Here is a 10,800-nt window from a genome sequence, read left to right on the forward strand (position 1 = left end):
GTTTCTGCCTTCTTATTCTTTAGTATAACGGTACATCAATGACAGTGTGACAGTGACAGTGTGAGGACTGGGAGGCTTGTCGGCCGTCATCGACCGTCACCGAAACCCAAGTTAAGGCTTATGATAAGGCTGCTGAGTTTTAAAGCGTATATACTATGTTATTTCTATTGCTTTCGTGCTAGTTGATGATAGGAAAGTCATTTTTAGTGATATTTTCCGCAAAAAATTACCTCAAGGGGCCTCTGCCTTTATACGTGCCTCCGATTTACGTGGAAATTTTCTCGAAAACCAAGGTTTTCTGAAAATGAATTCTGCCTTTTCTAGTAAAGGTATGATTGTGTTTTTTTGGCTAGTAGTTGTAGTTATAAGGGTGGAAACAATCAGCCAGAAAATCACCCTCGCGAGCCAGGGCCGATAAACGATTCTGCGACTTAAAGAGGCCAGTACCGTATAATTGGAGGAATCGTTTAGGGCCCTGGTACTTTAGAAGAGAAAATATCAAGAATCTTGATATTTTTCGACCTTTGGACTCTGGCAGCTTGAGTGTGGGCAAGATGTTGCGAAGATAAGTACAGCCAAGCTGCGAGCACACTTACTAAAATAATTTATATCAAAATGCTGTAAATAGTTTTTCTCCGTATGACCATTTGGCATGGGAAAAGAAAATAATGTTGATTTGGACATTTGGAAGGGAAATGCAAGTAGAAAATGACTGTGACTGTTGTTTGGAATACAGAATGGCTTTCCTCTGTCTTTTAATGGTTTTTTACTGGCTCAAAATAAATTAGTAGCCTTGCAATAAGTCTCAACTTCCAATTATTGTTTTTTAAATTTGGCTCTCTGATATGGATATTTTTTTGTGGTGAAGTTTTAGGGTTGGTGCAAAAAACTGCTGTGAACTGGTCCTAAACAGTTAAAGCTATAAATTAACTGGCTTTAAACACACTCAGCATATCTAAAGAAATTTCAACCTTGAAATTATTGCTTTCTTCCTCACTTTTAGATGATGTGAAAATTAAATAAAACATTTTCAACAGCTCTATTGCTTTGCTGCTGGCTCTGCTGATGCTGCTCATCCAAAAAGTAGTTGATAGAATTTTTATATCCAGCCTCAAGAACGTAAATTCCAATTGTGCACCCATATCATGTCACCACAGCCGGGAACGATGAACAACAGTGACAGTAGCAGTAGGATGAATTCAATCAGATTTCTGTACAACAACATATAAATGTTTTTGTGTATACAAACATGAAAAGTATCATGTCCTCGACATCATTGCATCTTGCTTTTGTGACTAATTGGCTGATTGGAATAAACATGAGCTATAGAAACTCTGAGAGATTGCACTATTTGTTAGCCCTGGCCCGGGGGGGGGCAGCTGGGCAAAAAGACCGACGGGTATATGTGCGGGTCCTAAGGGTACCTTTTCCAATATGTTTAGAATGCGCTGTAAGGGTCGGAAAAACTAGAGATGCACTGTATGTAGAATAGTATTATATTTTATCTTGTTCTTTCTTTTAGTTACAACATTCTTATACAAATATATAAAAAAGTACTAAGAAAGACACTATTGTTTATGTGGTAACTTATCATGCCTGTTATCCAGTGCCCAATCAATGGATGTGATTATCAAACTGATGATGTGGATCCTGCTATTGCAGCTGCTCTTCTAACTGTCCACAATAATGTACATGTCAATGCCCCTGCACAGACCAGAGCAGCTCCATCCAAAGCACCAAAAATTCAAAGGCCATCAGTGTCACGTAGCTCCACGGAAGAGACGTGGAACTCCTTTCTTGCACGATGGAGACTCTTCAAACGTGGCACCGCACTCCAACCCAATGAAGCCTGTCAGCAACTATTCGAGTGTTGTGATGAGGAACTTGGGGATGACATTTTGAAAAATTCCAACACCGATTTAGTTGGAATCACTGAAGATGAACTCTTAGTGTTAATTAAACGTTTGGCTGTCACCCCAGTTGCGGTGAGTGTCAGACGTTCTGATCTGCTGTCATTTTCGCAATGTAACGACGAAAGTGCTAGAACTTTTTACGCACGTATTAGAGGAAAGGCAGCAACGTGTGCTTATGCTATTGAATGCAGTGATGCCCAGTGTAACCAATCTGTAGATTTCACAGACATTATTATCAAAGACGTTTTCATTTCTGGTCTATCAGATGATGAAATAAGACGCAAGGTTCTTGGCTGGAGTGACTTGGACCGGAAATCTATCGAGGAAACTGTAGCTTTTGTGGAGGCAAAAGAGATGGCCCGTGAGGCTTTGAACAGAGGGTCCACAACTGCCTCGATATCCACCTACAGAAAACATAACAAACAAGTTCCTCAGCGCTCACCACCTAACCGCAAAACAGGGAGATGCAAAGAGTGTAAAGTAGAGATTGAATTTTCCGTTTGGAGTAGGCGACGAAAGCAAATGGTCGAAAGACACTTTTGTTCTAAATGTTGGGCTAACAACAAAAAGCCTAGCCAAAAGGAAGTGAATGCAATCGACGATGAGACAGGAGCCATCTCAATCATTGGAGGAATCACCCAACAATCACCACCGATTGATCATCTCATCTTTTCTGAAAACAGTTGGAAGAAAATGCAATCCATGAAGCATCCAACTCTTCAGCTTACCGCCAGTATTACAACAGATGACTATTACTCTCTCGGTCGAGATCCACCAACCATAAAGCCAACCAACGTCGAGGTTGTAACCGACACCGGAGCCCAATCGTGCTTGTGGGGCCTTCAGAACTTTTTGAAATGTGGGTTTAAAGAGACTGATTTGATTCCAGTGAGACTTAAACTCTTAGCTGCAAATAAAGAAAAGATACCTGTCGTTGGTGCCATCTTGCTTAGATTATCAGGCAATTCACCAGACGGTAGTCTTCATTCAGCTGGAGTTATGGTATACATTAGCCCATCAACAAATCGATTCTATTTGTCAAAAGATGCATTGATTCAGTTGAAAGTAATCCCAAAGGACTTCCCTTGTGTTGGCGCTGCAACAACTGTGGAGAATGCATCAATCGAGACGCATCAGTGTGATTGCCCTAAACGAACAACACCCCCTCCTCGACCTGATGAGTTACCTTTTGAGTGCTATCCGGAAAACAATCAGAAAATGAAAGACTGGTTGATAGAACGTTACTCAACATCAACCTTCAACAAATGCACTCATCAGACTTTACCTGGAATGACTGGACCGGCCATGTCTCTCCACGTAAACCCAGACGCCACACCCCATTCAATCCACACACCGCTCCCAGTTCCAATTCACTGGCAAGACACCGTCAAGAAGCAGCTGGATGATGATGTCAACCTTGGAGTGCTTGAAAAGCTACCATTTGGAGAGCCATCCTTATGGTGTCATCGCATGGTTCTCACCCGCAAACCAGATGGCAGTCCGAGAAGAACCGTGGACCTCTCACCATTGAATCCACATTGCCTTCGTGAGACACATCACGTCAAATCCCCTTTCCACCAGGCCAAATCAGTTCCTCCAAATACATGGAAAACGGTTATCGATGCCTGGAACGGCTTTCATTCCGTCCCCATCACTCCCGAAGATCGACACTATACCACCTTCATAACTCCGTGGGGGCGATATCGTTACAAGGTGGCCCCACAAGGGTTCTTGGCAAGTGGAGACGGCTATTCTCGACGCTATGACGAAATAATCGCTGAGTAGAACGTAAAACAAAGGTTGTTGACGACACTCTGATGTGGGATTCTGAAAACGCTCTTGCAGACCACTGGTGCAGGGTAATTGACTTTTTAGATCTCATCAGACACAATGGCATAATTGCCAACATCGAGAAATTTCAATTTGCAAATAAAACAGCTGATTTCGCTGGCTTCACTATCTCAGAGAAAAGAGTCAAACCACTCCAGAAATTCATCAATGCCATTGACGATTTCCCCACTCCATCCAAGATAACCGACGTTCGCTCATGGTTTGGTTTAGTTAACCAGGTGTCACATTACGATAAACTTTCCGAACTCATGTCACCATTTAAGCATCTTCTAAGCCCGAGATCCAAATTTGAATGGACCGACGAACTCGACAAAGCATTCCGTGAGTCCAAAAAGCTTATCGTTGAAGCCATTAAACATCGAGTTGAAATCTACGATATGTCTCTCCCAACATGCCTTCGTCCTGATTGGTCAAAGATCGGTATCGGCTATTACCTATCACAGAGGCATTGTGAATGCACCACCGTGTCGCACGACTGTTGCCTAACGGGTTGGGAAATTACGCTCGCTGGCTCCCGATTTTTGAAGCCTTCAGAGAGTCGTTATGCTCCTGTCGAAGGAGAAGCTTTAGCTATTGCGTGGTCACTTGAACAAACTAGACATTTTACCCAAGGATGTGACGAGCTGCTAGTGGTTACCGATCACAAACCACTTGTTCAGCTTTTCTCCCACTGAACATTGGATGAAATCACAAATCCTCGCTTGTTCAGACTGAAGCAGCTCACTTTGATGTGGAGATTCACCATCCAGCATTCACCAGGAAAGTTAGGTCCCTTCTCTGATACAACGTCCCGACATCCAGTTAACGACGCATTGTCATGCATCCGCATCGAAGAGGAAGTTGATGATGATGACATTGACTCAGAACTTTTAGAAATTGCTGCCAATCAAGTCAATGATCTTCAAACAATTACCTGGGAAAGATTGAAGAAACACTCACTCTCCGACCAGCAAACCAAGGACCTGATGGAACTCATTCAGTCAGGCTTCCCTAAGCAACCGTCCGATCTACCTCTTAATCTTAAGTCTTTTTGGAGATGTAGAGATGCTTTACATATCATTGATGACGTAGTTATGATGCAACATCGAATCGTCATACCAGAGCCTCTCCGGAAAGAGGTCCTGCAAGTACTCCATTCAGCACATCAAGGTGAAACAGCTTTTGGGGAACGTGCCCGACAATCAGTTTATTGGCCAAGGATTGACAACGACATTGAACACACCAGACGAAGCTGCCTTAGTTGCAACAAAAACGCCCCCTCCCAACCACGAATGCCACCATATGAGCCACACATTCCAATGACACCCTTTGAAGCAATCTGTTCCGACTATTTCTTTTACAAGGGACATTACTACTTTATTGCAGCAGATCGTTTGTCAGGCTGGACCGAACAATCTCGTGTACGCCCCGGTACTTCAGAATCTGGTGCCAGTGGCTTGATTGCATCGCTTCGCACACTCTTCTCAACATTCGGTGTTCCCTCCGAGCTTACAAGCGATGGTGGGCCAGAGTTTTCTGCAAAGTCAACAAATGATTTCCTTGAGCGATGGGGGGTTAAACATCGAATATCATCAAGCTACTTACCTTCCTCAAATGGTCGTGCTGAGTTAGCGGTTAAATCAACCAAGCGCCTTTTGATGGACAACATCAATGAGAATGGCGACCTCAACACCGAGTTCGAGCCTTATAGATGAAACGCAATACTCCCGATTCAGGTTGCAAGCTGTCGCCAGCTGAAGTTTTGTTCGGCCATCCACTCCGTGATTCTTTGTCAAGCATCGAGAAGAAAGTTGATATCTACCACAACCCTCAACTCTCCAACACCTGGCGCACTGCATGGAAACAGAAGGAGGAGGCCCTTAAAGCCAGGTATATGAAGTCAATGGAACGTCTAAACGAAAATTCTCGATTGCTACCACCATTGGCAGTGGGAGATAATGTGTTTATCCAAAATCAAACCGGAAGTCGCCCAACCAAGTGGGATCGTAGTGGAGTAATTGTTGAAGTTAAAGACTTTGACCAATACCTTGTTAAAGTATCAGGAAGTGGTAGAATTACACTGAGAAACCGTAAATTTATCAAGAAATTTGAACCTCATCCACTCGTCGGACGACAGCCAACAATCCCTCCCCCTTCATTTCCAGCACCGCCCTCGGTTCCATTCAAGATTGACCCGCCTGCTCAATCAACCCCAACTGACCCTGAAGTCACGGTTCCTGACCAGCACATCGATGTGCCCACGTATCAAGACAAGAATCGAGTTGAAACGTCCCCACCTCGTCGATCCAACCCAGCTGACCCTGAAGTCACGGTTCCTGCCCAGCACATCGTTGTGCCCACATATCAAGACAAGAATCGAGTTGAAACGTGCCCACCTCGTCGATCCACACGTGAACATCGTCCTACAAAGTTTTATGATCCCAAAATCCGTGAGAAATCCATTTAAAGAACTTTTATGAACTTTACGAGACTGTTATCTTGGTTGTTATTGTGTTGTTTACTTGTTGCTACAAGCATGTAAAAGACTTCATGAACTTTGAGGCATTTGCCTTATATGCTACCCACTTTGGTTTGTTACGTTTATTTTATGCACCTTAGGTAGTTTTGTCGTTTTCCTTACCAACCATTAGGGGAAGGGAGATGTAGAATAGTATTATATTTTATCTTGTTCTTTCTTTTAGTTACAACATTCTTATACAAATATATAAAAAAGTACTAAGAAAGACACTATTGTTTACTGTAAGGGTAGAAATTTCTTAAAATTTTTGAAAAATCTAGATATTTTGACCATCTTTTGCACGAAAAGGATCGAAAATTTTGGGGAAAATGCACTCTAAGGGTATGATTTTCACTGATTTTTGCTGCACTGTAAGGGTGCAATTTTAAAAGCCAATTTTTGGCCCGCACATACCGTCAGTCCGGAAACCCAGTGCCCCCCCCCCGGGAGCTCTGGTTAAATTCCAGGATGCTAAATAACTAAATGCATTACTCAGTCATCAGTGTCAGTTGAAGTTAATTTTAAACAAATTTTGACCACTGTTATGATGTTTAACTGGTTTAAATAATAAGAAAGAAAAGATTGATGGACACTTTTTATGGACTGTGTAACAATTAAGAGTGAAAATGCTTGATCTTTGTTACTTTCACTTCACTGAAAAACAATTATTTAATGAAAAGGGACAATTGGAGATAAAATGGTGAAATCAGCAAGAGGCAAAAATTGCGAAAAATAAGAATTTGGGGAATACAATTACTTCGATTTCTTTTTTTATTGTTTGGTTGATGCTTTGCTTGAGTAAGAATACAAGGTCTAGAACTAGCTTTTTAACGTCGTCATTTTCGCAACTTTCAAGTAAAAGTTTTTGCCAGTTTGTTTTACTGTAAATCATTCTTCTGTATTCTTTGTTTTCTTTCACTAACGCTTCATTCCTTTGAAAGGTTTCATGAAAGTGTTTTTCCTTTTCACTTTTAGTGTAATAATCTTTTCTCATGCCTTTTTTCCCAACCCTTGATTCACTTGTAGGAAGTGAGGCTTTATTTTCACGACTTTTCAATACTTTGTTGAGATCTTTTAGCTGTCGATGGCAATTCTGACAAGTGTAAGGGTGTGGGCCAATATTTACTGCAGATCCTAAGCATGGAGGATCAAGTGATTTTATACCGCCTTTAATTGTGACCGTCTCACCTTGAATTAGTATTTTCTGGTTGTTTGCTGGGACAAAAACAGATCTGCCAGATCGAAATTCAAGTTCCCTGCATAATTTAGCATGCTCTTCCGAGTGATTTTTTTTCCAGTTTGCAAATATATTACAGTCTTGATGATGAGCTTCACAATTTTTCCACAATTTCTGTTCTTTGAAAAAGGTCTTAGGTGATTTGCGTCTTATTGACTGATCGTCTTCAAATGTAGTAACTATTTTTTGGTCCCAAACAAACATACAAGGAACTTGTTTACCCTTTTCTGATATCAAATCTTTAAAGTAGTTCGAAACATGTTTTTTAGATTGTTGATGCGTGATAACTTTTTCTGATTCTTTTGATTGACTTTTCAAAAATTCAATTGCGTTAATTGGTTTGCATTTCCATGTTCGTACAGTTGGCGACAGCCTTCCAGTTTCCCTAAGCGTGTTTGACAGCCTTTGCCAGTTGTTTTCAGGTAAAAAGAGTACAATTCACACACTTCACACTTAAACAACAGTTTTGAAGCACCGCTCAGAGAAGAAAATTGTGGTATTGGAGTACCAGGTTCAATATAATCAATAAATTGTTTTAACAAGATTTCCTGCTGGGATTGGTGGAAAAGAAGCACATAAAAAAACGTTCATTTTTAACTCTAGAAAACCTTTATAAGATTTTGCCCTGTCTATTATATTTGCCATTTTCTCTTTTTCGCAACCAGATATCGGAAATTTTGCATCAAGGAGTTTTTCAGAGCAATCAAATTGGCATGATGGTAGGTTAGAAGGCGTAATTGTTTTGTAATTCTCATAAAATCTTGAAAAGACCAAATTGTCATAGTAAAGAGATTCCTTTACTTTTCTAAAAGAAAACTGTTTTGCAGGGTATGTTGATAATGTGTCAGACGATCTTTTCTTTGTTTGGCTTTGTTTAAAATAATCAACAAAAGAATTCTTTTTTTTTTGTTTCTTGAGTATCATTGTGAATCTCACACTTTGCAGGTTTAGATGAGGACGGGGACTTGTTGCCAAAAGGGTTGTTGTCCAATTTTTTATCAAAAGGGTTTTCCGAAACAGGTTCAATTGGATATTTCCCACTGTTGGTTTCTTCCACTGCAACATCGCTACTTTCATCGCTACTTTCATCCTCAGAAGTGAAACGATCCTCACCTTCAAGAAAACTACTTTTTGGACACATAGGAGAGATGCTGGAGTCACTGACAGAATAGGCATCGAACTCAAAATCAGAAATGGAACCTGGAACATTCATTTCCTCAACCCCATTTTCACTCATAGAAGAATCACCTGGTAAACTTAATTTTCCTTGGACTATTGGTGTTTTATCTGCAATTGATGTATCTTTAAGGTCTGAACAAGTTTCTAAAGGCAAACAATCATTGTCCCAGTTGGACATTGTTTCTTCGTCAGCTACACTTTCAGCATTCATTCCTTCATGGGACATGGATAGCTCTTGACATGTTCCAACCGTTTTAATCACAGAAACTTTATGGGCAATGCTCAAATCCCTCCTCAACTCAACTCTAAATACCTTCAAAAATTTCTTTCCATGTTTCCTGAAAATTTTCGAAGAAAACTTGACACCCTTCTCCATGAAAATTCTTTTAATTTCATTTTCTAAACAATCATTATCAACCTCCTCACCAAAAGGAAAATGGAAATGCCTGAAGCTTTCTTTCAACTTGTTCAACAAGACTACTTGTTCTCATTAAATGAAACACATTCATCAAACCATGAGTTTACGAGCTTAGAAGCCATAATGAAAAATTGTAAAAGAAACACCTGGATAGTTGCAAACCCAAGTTCTTTGATATCAGCTCAACGTTGTTTCATCTTCACTTTCATATTGTCACCTGTGTGAGTAAAAAGTTTTAGAGATTAAGACAAGAAATAAATACTGGACTCTACTCAATCTTTATCAAAAGAATATAGATGCAATTAAAATAAATCAATTCATATAATAATATAAATATATTTCCTGTCCTGTTTTACTTAAAATCAACTTCACTTTTTAACAATATTAAACTTCAGATGAGCTCACTGGTGCTTGCCTTAACACTAAGTGGGCTAGGTACAATCTGTCGATATGATTGAAGTTTGTATAAATTGTGTCCTGTTTAAAGCGACATTCAGCTTGAAGCTTCATGGGTTCAATCTAATTTGTGCATAATGATCAAGATTACAAATCTACAAACTTTCAAAGAGCTTTGAGGAATGAGGTGAAAATTAAAGAGAATTGATGACTGTCTGGTATCCTTATTATTTGATACAGTTTGATAGTCAATTTTAATTGAGTTTCTAACTAAGTATCTTTTTGGCCCTGCCATTTTACCCCACAGCCTAATTTGGGATTATGCCTATTAGGGTCGTAAATATAACACCAAAACGTACAAAAATCACAATTTAATTAATTTAAGGCCTAAAAAAAGTAAATTGACTAAAATTTGTTGGTATTAAGTAGTTGGAATCACTGATTTTTGTGAAACATTGAATATATCAGCCCTTTTAAATGCCAGTTCTTTTAATGCCCGAAAATAACCCCAATAAGGGTTGGCGTTAAAGGTCTAATAATGTACCATCAAACTATAGTATACAAATCATTTCTTTAATTAACCTTTCCAGTGCGCAACATTTTTCATAGAAATACGTCCAAGTGAACATTCGATTTGATTTAGGGCAAAAATTATGAGGCAACACAAAAGGTATATGAAAAATCAATGCAGGGTGGCCAGCGATTTTAGTCATTGAAAATCAAGTATATTCAAGTACTTTTTGGAGCATTTTTGATTATTTTCAAGTATATCTTTGCTATTTTCAAGTATACGAAGGTGCAAAATTCAAGTACATTCAAGTATATTTTGAACTTTACGTATGGTGCTTCGTTAGAATAGGGATATCCGGATCCTCAATTTGCCAGAAATTTTATGGGCTTCCCTTTCTTAAAAATATTATGACAAAATTGTGTGCACAGAATAATGTCACTGATGCCAGAATTATTTTGACATTTTCTCAAATTAAACAACAGATCAAAATGTGCTATAGAAACTAGTGGATTTATGACACCATGGCGTACTAAACGGTTGTCTAATTTCTAGAATTTTATTACTAACAGCTAACGCAGCAAGGTTGTCAAATCAGAAGATTTGGTTGCGAGTGAAGTGGGTAGAATTTTTCTTTTGCAATTCTAAGTAGTAGAAAGAAATGTTCTGATATTCCCAGAATGTTTTCTAGAGACTATCAGAAATATTTTCTTCAAATATCAGACTTCAAGACTTTTAAGACATTTCCAGTTCGAGCAGACGAAGAAACTGTGTAATTAAGAGTTTAGTCAATTCAGTCAA

The sequence above is a fragment of the Clytia hemisphaerica genome, unplaced genomic scaffold (genome assembly GCF_902728285.1).
Source record: "Clytia hemisphaerica strain Z4C2 unplaced genomic scaffold, Clytia hemisphaerica genome assembly, whole genome shotgun sequence".
NCBI lineage: Eukaryota > Metazoa > Cnidaria > Hydrozoa > Leptothecata > Clytiidae > Clytia > Clytia hemisphaerica.